Source organism: Pristiophorus japonicus, chromosome 13, assembly GCF_044704955.1.
Source record: "Pristiophorus japonicus isolate sPriJap1 chromosome 13, sPriJap1.hap1, whole genome shotgun sequence".
Taxonomy (NCBI): domain Eukaryota; kingdom Metazoa; phylum Chordata; class Chondrichthyes; family Pristiophoridae; genus Pristiophorus; species Pristiophorus japonicus.
In genome coordinates, this window is record NC_091989.1 from 68118760 (window position 1) to 68132747 (window position 13988).

Sequence of the window (13988 nt, forward strand, 5' to 3'; positions counted from 1 at the left end):
CACTTCAATTACTTATTATTGGTTTAAGAACATTCTGACTGCTGAAAATTACTGGAACAAATTCAGAATTATCTGCTAGAAAAGCATATCGGGCAACTTCTAAAGAACCAAAGTCTGACCAGGTGCCACGGGCAGAATGGGACACCGCGTATTGGTGGAACCAAGATGAGACTAAACTTGTCAGAGTCATGCTTCTTGCTGCCATGCTCAGCTACCATACAGAACATCTGGTCCAAAAATGTTTGCCTTGTTCAGTGAGGAGCGCAGAGATATTTTTGATGCCACTGAATGTCAGGAGAACCAGATATTTCAAACCACTTGCTTTGAAGAAAAAGCTTCATACAAATTTTATCAAACTGATAAAAATAAAATTAAGATGCAGCTGCTTGAAGTCACGGTAATTGCCTTGCCCCCAAAAATTGAAAATCATGATTGGCTAGCAAGTATGACAAAGCAGATATCACTGTCGGGCTCTACTTTATCTATGATTAGCAAGAGTGCATTGAACTTCGGCAACATTTATATTAATGACTTATTGCTCTTTGGCAACTCATAAAATATGAAATTTAAACAACTTTCAGCTATTTTTACCAATAAATATAAAGATCACCAGTGTTCAATCATACATGAGAATCTGTAACAAGGCACTTCACAGAATCACACAGCACTAGAGGCCATTTGACCCACCGTGCCTGTGCTGGCTTTTTGAAAGAGTTATCTAATTAGTCCCACTCATCTGCTCTTTCCCCACAGACCTGCAAATTTCTCGTTTTTAAGTTTATCCAATTTCCTTTTGAAAGTTATTACTGAATCTGCTTCCACCGCCCTTTTAGGTAGTCCACTCCAGATCATCAGAACTCGCTGCGTAAAAATAATTTGCATTTCCTCTCTCCCCCCTCCGGTTCTTTTGCGAATGATCTTAAATCTGTACCTTTGGTTACAGACACTCCTGCAAGTGGAAACAGTTTGTTCCTATCTACTCTATCAAAACCCTTGATAGTATTGAATACCTTATTAAATAACCTCTTCACCATCTCAGCTCTAAAGGAGAACAATCCCAGCTTCTCCAGTCTCTCTACAAAACTGAAGTCCCTCATCCCCGGTACCATTCTGATAAATCTCCTCTGCACCCTTTCCAAGGCCTTGACAGAATTCCTAAAACTTAGTGCCCAGAATTACACACAATACTTCAGTTGAGGACTAAGTGGTGATTTATAAAGGTTTAGCATAACTTCCTTGCTTTTGTACGGTATGCTCTATTTAGAAAGCCCGGGATCCCATATTCATTTTTAACAGCCTTCTCAATGTATCCTGCCAGCTGAACCCTCAGGTCTCTCTGTTCCTGCACCCACTTTAAAATTGTACCATTTCACTTATATTGTCTTTTCATTCTTCCTTCCAAACGGCATCACTTCACATTTCTCTGCATTAAATTGCATCTGTCCATTTCACCAATCTGTATAAAATCCTAAAGTCTGCTACTGTTTTCTTGTGTCATCTGCAAATTTTGAAATTATGCTCTTCACTCCCAAGTCCGGGTCATTAATATATGTCAAAAAGAGTAGTGGCCCGAAGACCAACCCCTAGGAGACACCACTGTATACTTTCCTCCAGTCTGATAAATAACTGTTCACCATTACTCTGTTTTCTGTCCCTTAGCCAATTTTGTATCCATGCTGCTACTGTCCCTTTAATCCCATGGGCTTCAATTTTGCTAACACATCTATTATATGAAACATTATCAAACCCCTTTAGATTTAGATATGTTAAGCGAATGGGCTAAGGTTTGGCAGATGGAATACAATGTCGGAAAATGTGAGGTCATCCACCTTGGGGGAAAAAAAAAAACAGTAAAAGGGATTATTATTTGAATGGGGAGAAATTACAACATGCTGCAGTGCAGAGGGATCTGGGGGTTCTTGTGCATAAATCCCAAAAAGTTAGTTTGCAGGTGCAACAGGTAATCAGGAAGGCGAATGGAATGTTGGCCTTCATTGCGAGAGGGATGGAGTACAAAAGCAGGGAGGTCCTTCTGCAACTGTATAGGGTATTGGTGAGGCCGCACCTGGAGTACTGCGTGCAGTTTTGGTCACCTTACTTAAGGAAGGATATACTAGCTTTGGAGGGGGTACAGAGACGATTCACTAGGCTGATTCCGGAGATGAGGGGGTTACCTTATGATGATAGATTGAGTAGACTGGGTCTTTACTCGTTGGAGTTCAGAAGGATGAGGGGTGATCTTATCGAAACATTTAAAATAATGAAAGGGATAGACAAGATAGAGGCAGAGAGGTTGTTTCCATTGGTCGGAGAGACTAGAACTAGGGGGCACAGCCTCAAAATACGGGGGAGACAATTTAAAAACCGAGTTGAGAAGGAATTTCTTCTCCCAGAGGGTTGCGAATCTGTGGAATTTTCTGCCCAAGGAAGCAGTTGAGGCTAGCTCATTGAATGTATTCAAGTCACAGATAGATAGATTTTTAACCAATAAGGGAATTAAGGGTTATGGGGAGCAGGCGGGTAAGTGGAACTGAGTCCACGGCCAGATCAGCCATGATCTTGTTGAATGGCGGAGCAGGTTCGAGGGGCTAGATGGCCTACTCCTATTCCTAATTCTTATGTTCTTATTTGGAAGTCCATATACATAACGTCAACTGCACCTTCATCTCGGTATTCTTCCTCCTATTTGCTTTGCTTGGTGCAAGGAATTCCTCTGCTACAGCTGTAAACTGTTACAGATTGTGCACCACAACTGATGAAAAAAAATCATCTGATGCTTAAGAGTCAAGACAGAGTCGTAAAAGAGCATGTTATGGTAATTTAAAACTGCATAAATATCCTTACAAAAAGTTATACCCTTTATTACGAATACATTTCTGTAATCATTAAAATCTGAAAAACAGTACTTCTTCTAGTTCTCTCTCTCTCTCTCTCTCTCCCCTCCACCCCCACCACTGCCAAAAGACTAGAAATGTGTTAATAGCAATATAAACCTAATTAATCCAAATCAATATAAATTGATGTAGTTAGAACAGCACACTCAGTTAGTCACTCTCCCCAATTCCGGTCTGAGGTTGAACCAGACTGTTGGCAACCTTGGTGTCATATTTGACCCTGAAATGAGCTTTCGACCACATGTCCACAGCATAACTAAGACCGCCTATTTCCACCTCCGTATCATCACCCGTCTCCGCCCTTGCCTCAGCTCATCCACTGCTGAAACCCTCATCCACGTCTTTGTTACCTCTAGACTTGACTATTCCAACGCACTCCTGGCTGGCCCCCCACATTCTACCCTACGTAAACTAGAGGTGATCCAAAACTCGGTTGCCCGTGTCCTAACTTGCACCAAGTCCCGCTCACCCATCATTCCTGAGCTTGCCCATTGGCTTCCGGTTAAGCAATGCCTCGATTTCAAAATTCTCATCCTTATTTTCAAATCCCTCCATGGCCTCGTCCCTCCCTATCTCTAAACTCCTCCAGCCCCACAATTCTTCAGAGATGGCTGCACTCTTCTAATTTTGCCCTCCTGAGCATTCCTGATTTTAACCGTTGGTCAACCATAATTGTCAACCATTGATGGCCATGCCTTCAGTTGCCTCGGCCCCAAGTTCTGAAACTCCCTGCCTAAACCTCTCCGCCTCTTTCCTCCTTCAAGACGCTCCTTAAAATATACTCTTTGATCAAATTTGCGCTAATTTCTACTTATGCGGCTCGGTGTCAAAATTTTTATTGCATAATACTCCTGTGAAGCGCCTTGGGACATTTCATTACATTAAAGGTGCTATATAAATACAAGTTGTTGTTGTTACACATTCACAAATGTATTTCGGAACCAGAGGCAATGCCTTGCTAGAATGTCATTGAATATCTATCAACTACACTACAATATATCCAACAGCGCCAATGAGAATTTAAAATACAATTAGAAACACACATGATAAAATGCATGCACTTAGTCAATGAAAAATATTAAATTCCATGTCAGTTTAGATTTCACTTAGATTAGTATGCTGAAATATCCCCATCACATCAGAGACTGCAAACTTCACTGGATGCATAGAAATGACAACACGATACTGACTGTTCAGCCCAGCAAGTTGTGTTGGTTATAATCCTTCACATAAGTAGGAGTCCTAATCTCATGTGCCTGCTCGGTTTCCTTATCCCTTTTAGGCTCCTTTCCTTCAACCACCGATCTAACTTATTCTTAAATGTTGCCATGGTCTCTCTGTTTCAATCACTAACACTGGTAGTGCATTCCACATCCTCACCATCCTATGCAAAAAAAGTTAGCTCTCTGTCCTACATTTCTTAGATTTAATCTTATATCCATGTTCCCTTGTTCTAGACCCCACAACCACTGTTTCGACCAATTCTGTCCCAAGCTCTCAACTATAAAAACCTCCGTCAAATCACCTTTGAATCACCTCTGCTTCACCAAAAATAGATCTAATAATCTTTTTAAAGAAAAAAAATATACTCTCCACCCATTGGGTTTAAAAGGTATTACTTCCAAATTCAGCATGAGTTTTAAAACTGAAGCATCCTCCAATGGTATTACTAGCAGCACGTGTTTAGCAGCAGTGTTCAGTTTTTTTCTTTTACAATCCTAGGTTGATAGACATATTGGTTAAATTCTAAGTACATAAAATAATACAATTACAATAAATAATTACTCAGTCCGCAGCTGCACGGATTCTGTTTATTTTTACGTGTAAATCATTTTGAGGCTTCCATTGAACTAAACAACAGCATTAGCATCAAGCATTAAAATAGATTACAGTTCCCAACAATTAAAACTATTAAAAGTTTCCAATTCATGTACTGAAATATATTTTTACATTCTTGTCCATCATCAGGTTAAAAGAAAATTTCAGACATGATTTTCACATGAAACACAAGAATTTTTCAAAATGATTAGTTATAAAGAACTTGCATTCACATAGCGCCTTTCACAACCTCAGGACCTCCAAAAACACTTCACAGCAGGGTTTCACAAATAATGAGATAAAGGACTAGATTCTGCTTCTGCGATGTGGGTTGAGGGAGCACTCACCGGTTCCTTCTTCCAATAGTACCACCTGATCTTTTATGCCCACCCGAGTAGCCAGGCGGTTTAACATTTTATCCGAACGACAGCACCTACTTCCTCAGAACTGCACTGGAGTATCAACCTAGATTATGAGCTTAAGTCTCTTCAATGGGACTTTGGATGGTAGATAATATTCATTGTAATTAAAAGATAATTATTTAGATATACTGAAGTTGTATACAAACATGAACCAGACACACAATTCTATTCCATTATTTTTATTCGAAACTATAGGCTAATCCCTCACATTTACATCTCTATGCGCAACTTAATTTAGACAATGCGTCTTGGAATAATCCAAAATATAACCCAAATATCCTTTTGCTTTGACATTTTTATCTATATTTAAAAAAGGTAATTTTACAGTTTTAATCAAAAAGATAAGATTTTTTAGCTAATCAACTCAAGTACCATTTTGAATGAACTGGAACATGGAGGCAAAAAACTAATTCCCATTTACTGAAGATTAGGTTTCATATATTAAATAAAATGTAATCATCAATTTTTAACAGTAATTTCTAAACACCATAATTCCTCCCACGGGTGTTTTTCAAACTACTTTGTTAAATAAAAGTAAGTCGTCGGTGTCTTCTCTGTCTTACTGGCTTCAAAGTTAGGTACAGTGATGTGAAGCAGTGACATCTGTCATTGTACAGCTTGAGGAAGAGTCTTATTATATCCATCAAAATGAGGGTGCTGCAGATTATCAATGTGTATTAATATTTAAATAACAATCTACAGCAGAATCTAAGGTACCTTTGACGATATGACAACTGAAGTTCATTCTAGCTAAATGTGAACAGTTAGAAGGACAATGGAGACCAGTGTGGTTACTGCTACGTGTATCCACGGATTTTATTGCACTGAAGGCACTATATAAATGCAAGTTGTTGGAAAGAGAATGATTAGGGATAAGGTGATCCAAGAAATATAGAAAGTAGGGAAATTGGGGTTGAACCTCTTTACATAAGTGAACCAAAAAAACATATATAACTTAACATATTTATACATATTGATCCTTTTCTTGAGCAAACATTCACAAATGCCTCAAACATCAAGATTAAGTGTTTAAAATACTTATGCTTTTAAACAATATGCTCCATGCATTAAACTTACTAACTTCCTTTACGAAAATATTAACATGCTTCCAAAATAATGAATGTATTCCTGAGCGCAGTTTTTAATTCCAATAGGAAAACAAATGGTTTCGTTATTTTCGACTGCATGGTGGTGCTTGTGACCTCACCATTGCAACGTGATGATGATGTCACCCTAGCTGCCTGCACCAGTGTACCTTACACAGAAAAATGTCCAATCATATTCAGAAACGAATCATTTTTATTCAAATATAAAATCGACTGATCCTAGTCAGCTCTTATTACCTATGTGGGAGAGTAAACCATTAGATTCCTAAAAGAGCAAAATGCAACTTGAATTATGCAACCCCTTCGTGAACTTCAGCACATTTTTTCTCAGATAGCATTCTGCAAAATTATGCAATAGTGAAGAGAAAAGAACATAACGTGTGGGAACACGAGAAAAATCTTAGTTGATTCATTGCGTCGGGAGTTGGGATTTAAATGCTACAGTTTTCAACAAAGACGCAATCGTCAGAAAGGTATTAAAATGCAATAAAACAAAATGTGCACTCTGCCACGAAAAATGAAAAAAGTGCAAATTCAAAAAATAAATACTTAGAAACAGCAGCCCTTTTATAGTTCTAGGTATAAAGTTTCAAGTGGGCATGCAAGTACAAATTCACACAAATTAAGCTTGAAACTGAATAGGTAATAATTTAGGATGCATGATGCCAAGCACCAAGCACGAGTTCAACAATACACAAGTCTTGGAAATACTTACAGCTGAAGCAAAAAAATGTTAAAAAAAATAGAAAAAATAATGGCAATACAACAGGAACTCTCGGTGAACAATCGTCAAAAAATACTATGCATGTTGAGGCATGCTTCACTGAACGGGACAAAACAGACAGAAAACCATGGCAGCTCACTGAAATGGTTAAAGTAATGATCTTGACATCCTTGTAAAAGCATGGCGAATGTACGCAACATCAAAGAATATATTTTTTTAAAACAGCATTAACATGTTACTGGAAATACCCAAACCAGAATATAAGAAAATTAGTTTTATTTATTTTTTTAAAATATCATTTACCAGGCAATATTGAAGTAATAAAAACAAAAAAAATAGAGTAAATGTTTTGGTGATGGTAGGGACACTGGAATCTGCCCACATCTTCATTCAAGGCTCACTCAGGCCAATTGTCTTTCTGATCAAATTTGAAAAGGAAATCATCTGATTCAACAGTTCTCAAATATTTGTGTGCGGGTGAAACAGCCTCTTAAGTAGGTCCACAAAAAAAAAATCTCTCGCTCCTCGTTCATTTGTTTTCCACCCCCTCTCCTCCTCCACTTCTATTTTGTTTTCCCCATTCTATTTGTTTTTGTGTCCTTTCTTAGCTTTAAGTTTTCTTTTCATCACCTATCCAGCTGTTTGCAGGAAATCGAGGGTAGCTCGGGCGGTTTTCCTCGCTCTCACTCCAGGTGTCTCTCTCGGTGTTCTGATGCCGGGCACTTTGGTCTTTTTGCAAGTGATTTGTTTCCTTTTGGGCTGCTCTGTTCTTCTCCCATACCCAGGGATCTCAGACACACTCTCTTCCCTGCACTCGGGGCTTTCGCAGGCAATCTTCCCCATGTCCCACTTCTACCTCAGTCTCAATATTCAATACAGATAACTGTGAGGTGGTGCATTTTGGTAGGAAGCATAAGGAGACCCACGCACTCCTTCGAGTTTAAATGGAGTAGAGGAGCAAAGGGATCTAGGGATACAGATACACAAATCATTGAAATTGTGACACAATTAACAAGGCCAATAAAAAAAAAGTAAACATTTGGTTAATTTCTAGAGGAATAGAATTGAAAAGTATAGAAGTAATGCTAAACTTGTACAGAACCTTGGTTAGACCACACTTGGGAGTGCTGTGCACAATTTCTGTCTCCATATTATAAAAGGGATATCGAGGCACTAGAGGTGGTGAAAAAAGGATTTCCAAGGATGGTACCAGAATTGTAAGGTTATAACGATCAGGAAAGATTGAATAAGCTGGGGCTCTTTTCTTTAAAAAGAAGGCTGAGGGGTAATCTGATAGGGTGAACGTAAAGACCTCGATCACAATCTTCCATAATCTTAGAGGCAGAGTGCGCAAAAGCCAGGACGTTATACTAAACCTATATAAAGCACAGGTTCAGCTCCAGCTGGAGTATTGTGTCAAATTCTAGGCACCACACTTTATGAAAGATGTGGGGGCTTTGGAGAGGGTACAGAAGAGATTTACTAAAATTGTTTCGGGGATGAGACTAGAGAAGCTGGGTTGTTCTCCTTGGAGCAGAGAAGATTTGATACAGGTGTTTTATATCATGAACGGTTTAGATAGAGTAAATTACGAGACTGTTTCCAATGGCTGGCAAAAGAACCAGAGGCGACATGAGGAAAAACCTTTTTTACACGAATGGTTTGGATTTGGAATGCACGGCCTGATAGGGTAATAGATACAGATTCAATTGTAGCTTTCAAAAAGGGAATTGGATGAATACTTGGGAGAAAAAATTGCAGGGACATGGGGAGAGAACAGGGGAGTGGGACTAACTGGATTGCTCGATGAAAGAGGTGATGGGCCAAATCACCTCTTTCTGTGCTGTCCTATTGTATGACTCTATGAAGATGTTTGCACTTGCGAAAGAGACCAAAACAAATATAAGATAGTCACTAATAAATCCAATAGGGAATTGAGGATAGATATATTTATATATAGAGAGAGTGGCAAGAATGTGGAACTCACCACCACAAGGAGTAGTTAAGGCGAATAGTACAGATGAATTTAAGGGGAAGCTAGATAAACATGAGGGAGAAAGGAATAGGTTATGCTGACAGGGTTAGATGAAGGAGGTTGGGAGGAGGCTCGTGTGGACACCGGCATGGACTAGTTGGACTGAATGGCCTGTTTCTGTGCTGTACATTCTATGCACAATCTCTTGCACGCTCTTCTTTGTGCCTCCCCGCCCCCACCCTCCCCAGTTTCAATTTTTCCACAATTGATTTGATTCTTCTCCTAATTTCAGTCATTCCATTTTTCCTCCCCTCCTTTCAGTCCTTGCTGCCATTCCTTTTAGTGTGTGTTTGCCTCTGGTGCAAGGGAGCAGAAACTTTAAATTAGAGCCAGGCTGATCAGAGCTGATGTCAGTAAGCACTTCTTCACACAAAGGGTAGTGGAAATCTGGAACCCCCTCCCAAAAGCTGTTGAGGCTGGAGATCAATTGAAAAATTCAAAACCAAGATATATAGATTTTGGTTAGGTAAGGGTGTTAGGAATATGGAGCAAAGCCAGGTAAACAGGCCTGGGGCACAGATCAGCTGTGATCTAGTTGAACGGTGGAACAAGCTCAAGGGGCTGAATGGCCTGCATCTATTGCTATGGGAGCAAGCCACTCAGCCCCTCGAGCTTGTTCTGCCATTCAACTCGATCATGGCTGATCTGTAACTTAAATTCATCTACTTGGAGCTTTCTGCTCTCATCTGCACTATTTACTGTGCCACTCGAACACATGCACACCAGTTATCACCACCATGCCCACGTTCCTCTTGTCCAATCTCCATGTGAGGCACTTTTGCCCGGGCAAAGATGCATACGGGTGCTACAGCTTAAAATGCAAGAACCTAAGAGTGTACCAGACCGTCCCAGCACACCTTAACTGCTGTGCTAAATTGCTAATCCCAGGCATTGGCTGTGCTACTGCGATACAACCAAAGTGTTTTGAATCAAAAAAAGCTATGGCGGGAAGAACTAATTACAGTTTTAAAAAAAAATCTAACTAAATTTGATCACTCTAACCTGTTGCTAATTTCAGTGTGATTAGGGCTGAAGGAAAGAATTGGACAGAAGAGAATACTGCTACATCGTGGGTTAGACACTGGCCTTTCATCTTTGGGACCTGGGCTTAAATCCTGCCCAGACTGATGGGATGAATGTCTGTCTGCTGGCTCCAAGGGTCTAATGTTTGGCCTATAGCACATAACCGCACCCAATAGCCTATGGTTTTTGTTTTGGGGAGGTGGGCGGGGGAAAGAGAGAAACAGCCTACCTGTTCAGCGGCGAGTGCTCTTGAGGTTGGGGGCGAATGCAACCGTTGGGATATAGTAGAGGGAGTTTTGCTCTCAATCTAGCTGTTCCATACCTGACCCAAGAGTGCTTGATACTGAAAATATGAATAACATTTCCAGGCACTTAAAACCCTCACCTTAATAAAGATTTTTTTTTAAGAAACCTAATTTGATCAGGATACCAAGTTCTGCACCATTAGAATGGCTCCATTTTGATATTAAACTTTCACTGTGACAAACAAAAGATGATGAAGACCAGAGCCACCCAAGTGACTTAACGCAAACTTTAAAAAAAAAATAGAAAAATTAGTCCTTTCGTTTGATTTTAATATTCAGGAGGATAAATGTGTACTAAATTCTTAAACTGTAGTATCAAATTATTATTTTATTTCATGGAAAATGAATGATGTCATTAGACCAACAGATGTTTGAGAGCAGTGTCCTGTATGTTACACAGGGAAGCTGAATAGGCCAAATTTGCAACTGCACTCCGCTAGTAGAATTCACTAAAGATTAGCAATAGAATTGAAATAATCGAATACATTTTAACCTTCACCTAAACTATTAACATTAATACTAGACTCTGTTATATTGCTGGTTCACTTGATGCTATTCAGTAGCGTAGCTGAATTGAAGCTAATAAATCTGACCAAAATGTATGAAGGTTTTCAGTATTTTAAAGACTGCGTTTTAATTATGGAGTCAGATGTTTTTGGGATTTTAATCAAATACATTAAGACACATCATGCTTGGAGATGCAGTTTAAAAAGTTCGTTGGACAATGCCCAAAGTTAATTACCATAACTGCATTTTTCAAGCTGAAAAAGCATCTAAAAGATTTGATGCAAAAATGTATCTGGTAAGTGTAACTACAACCTGCTTTAGTAACAGCAGCAGCTGGGCTTTTGTTGTATAAACAACATTCTGTTAGTGATTAAATAAACTTTGTATATTAAAAATATGATTTATTTCCTAAGAATAATTCTGATCTATCCACTACAGAACATTTGGTTTGATTATTATTTTCACAAATGTTCAGTGCTTCCAAACGTTGCAAAATAGTGACTTTAGCTGATCACAAGTTATGGTGGTAAAGCCATGGGAGTTTACTTCACTGAGCTGCCATAATTTCGGTCAGTATGTGTAACGTTGAAGAAGTTATAAAATACCTGCATTGAAACTATTCCAGTCTAGCAGTTTGTATGATCTTGTGTTACCCATAATTCCGACAAAGGCTGAGTTCAAAACAGCAAGTTAGTAGATCAGTTATAGGAGCAGATCAGAGTAAGCAATACAGAGAGCACAAGGACAACACTACTTCACAAGAACTGGAAAGATACAGACAGGAGAGTTAATAGAGGTTCATTCATCCAGACAGGGCAGAGAGTAAGGACCATGCTATTGCAATCTAGTATCAGCGTTAGCCTTTAAGATCTTAATAAAATAGAAAAAGTCAGGCTGAAAAGTACTTGTAAATATTGTTAGCTGTTCATTGGGAGTGCATATTAATTCACAGCTCATCAATTTTTAAGTTAAAGTTATTCTAAAAAAAAAGCCAATAATTTAACAGCCACACAAAATTACTTCTATCAAAGGGTGAACTGGGAAAGTCTAATCCTTCGATACAGTTATTCAGAAATTAACAAATGTGGGTAAACAAAATTTTAAAATGGTAAGGACTTGGAGACGATATAAACATACTAGTTTGATTATCGCCACATAATTGAGCTGTTGCAAATTTGTTCGCAAGATGTATTCAAAATATCTTAAATCAAAAACATTGAACTTTCGTATCTCTCCCAATAAAAGCGTGTAGTGCACTAGAAAGTTAAGTACCGCTCAAAAACCCCCCATTCCATATAAAAAGGTATTAGCAGAAAAAGTTGTGGCGATCATTTAAAGTAGTTAAAATATTATGAAAAGTACACCTTAGCATGCGCCAATGTAAGTCAGGCTACTTAGAAGACAGTAGATTTGGTTTTCCACTGCTGAAATATATAATTAGAGGAGAAATCAAAGTTGAACACCTTTGGGGGGGTAGCCTCTCATACATGCACAACACAACAATATAGATATATCACCAGCCAAAATCAGCAGAGTTTAAGGGTGTAAATATATGTTGGCATATCCCAAATCTGGCATCGCTTTTAGTTTTATTAATCTGAGCAGTGAATTCAGAATATTTTGACAGACGTCCCTAGCAAAAATACCAAGATTAATTTTCTACCTGTAAACGTTAAGGGGGAACAACAACACTGGGTGTTATTCGGAGTGAAATCAGTAACGTGTTCACTTTGAATACATAATGAGCAGAACAATTCATTCCTCTAAATGAGGCTAGAATTTGAAAAATGTCTGCCTGCTGATAATTAAAAATTTCAATACAATGCATGTGCTCTTTCCAGTGCTTAAGAGCCTGAATTTTGCAGTGCCAATGACGCCTTACAAATGGCCAAGCAAAGTTCCGCATGCGCGAACATCCAGAGCTTCCAATTGCCAAGGTTTGCCTCGACAGATCTACCACACGCCTCAAAAATCACTTTCGTTGGTGCAGAGTTGGGCTATTTTCCCAACTACTGACCAGCAAATGCCCACAAAACCCTTGTGCCCGGTAAAAGCAGACATAGGATCTGTTTTCGCCAGCATAAGGGTTAATATAAATCTCAAAATTAAAAAATTAAAAATCATGCACAAACATTTAAAATTAGTTTATGGAAATTTTGGAGTGGGTAAAAATTTAAAAAAAAAAATTTTTTTTTTTTAAATTGTAAATGAACTTTTATTTCAATTGGAAAATGGGAACACTTATTTTTATTCTAATTGTATAAATTAATTATTTGGTGATTCCTCATATGCTTATGGGAATTCTGCTCATGAGCAATCCTCCTTTCTGATAGGAGGACCTGGCCCATGTGATCCCAGGATGTTTCCGAACCGCCTGCGTCCCTGGGAACCGTGGACCCAGGACCCCAAGCTTGGGAGCCTGAAGGTAAGTGCGGATTTTACATTTTTTTTATTGGATTGGAGGTGTACGCTTCCCACTGCAAATTCCAGTCCATTAATTACTTTAAATGTACACTAACATATGTACTTAGACAATTTTTATTTAGCACAAATTCAATTCTTCTCACAAAGCTTTCACCTAGCTTTTAAAAAAAAAGAGTCCAGCATTCAATTATAAAAAAACACTTACAAGTTTGGTCAAAGTTTAATTGTTTTTTCAAAAAGTTTATGGGTACGGTAGCGTAGTGGTTATATTAATGGACTCGTAATCCAGAGGCCTGGTCTAATAATCCAGGGAATTCAAGTTCAAATCCCACCAGTTTGTGAATGTGAATTCACTTAAAAAATAATCTGGAAATAAAAAGCTGGTATCAGTAAAAGTGAGCATGAAGTTGTCAGATTGTTATAGAAATCCAACTGGTTCACTGATGTCCTTTAGGGAAGGAAATCTGCTGTCCTTACCCGGTCTGATCTATAAGTGACTCCAGTCCCACACCAATGTGGTTGACTCTTAATTGCATCTGAAACAGTGCAGCAAGCCACTCAGTTGCACCAAACTGCTACAGATGGAACTTCGCCACAGCATTGTGGGAGCATCTTCACCACACGGATTCTAGTGGTTCCAGAAGGCGCACCATCACCTTCTCACGGGCAACCAGCGAAGGGCAATAAACACCTGCCTTGCCAATGATGCTCATATCCCAAGAAGGAACAT

The 13988-nt window shown here is 38.8% G+C and overlaps 1 protein-coding gene across 6 annotated transcripts in view; it reads right to left on the reverse strand.

Moving 5' to 3' along the window:
• The window catches only part of c2cd5 (C2 calcium dependent domain containing 5), a 106769-nt gene that overhangs the window by 47856 nt on the left and 44925 nt on the right, over positions 1 to 13988 (reverse strand). The window lies entirely within an intron of this gene.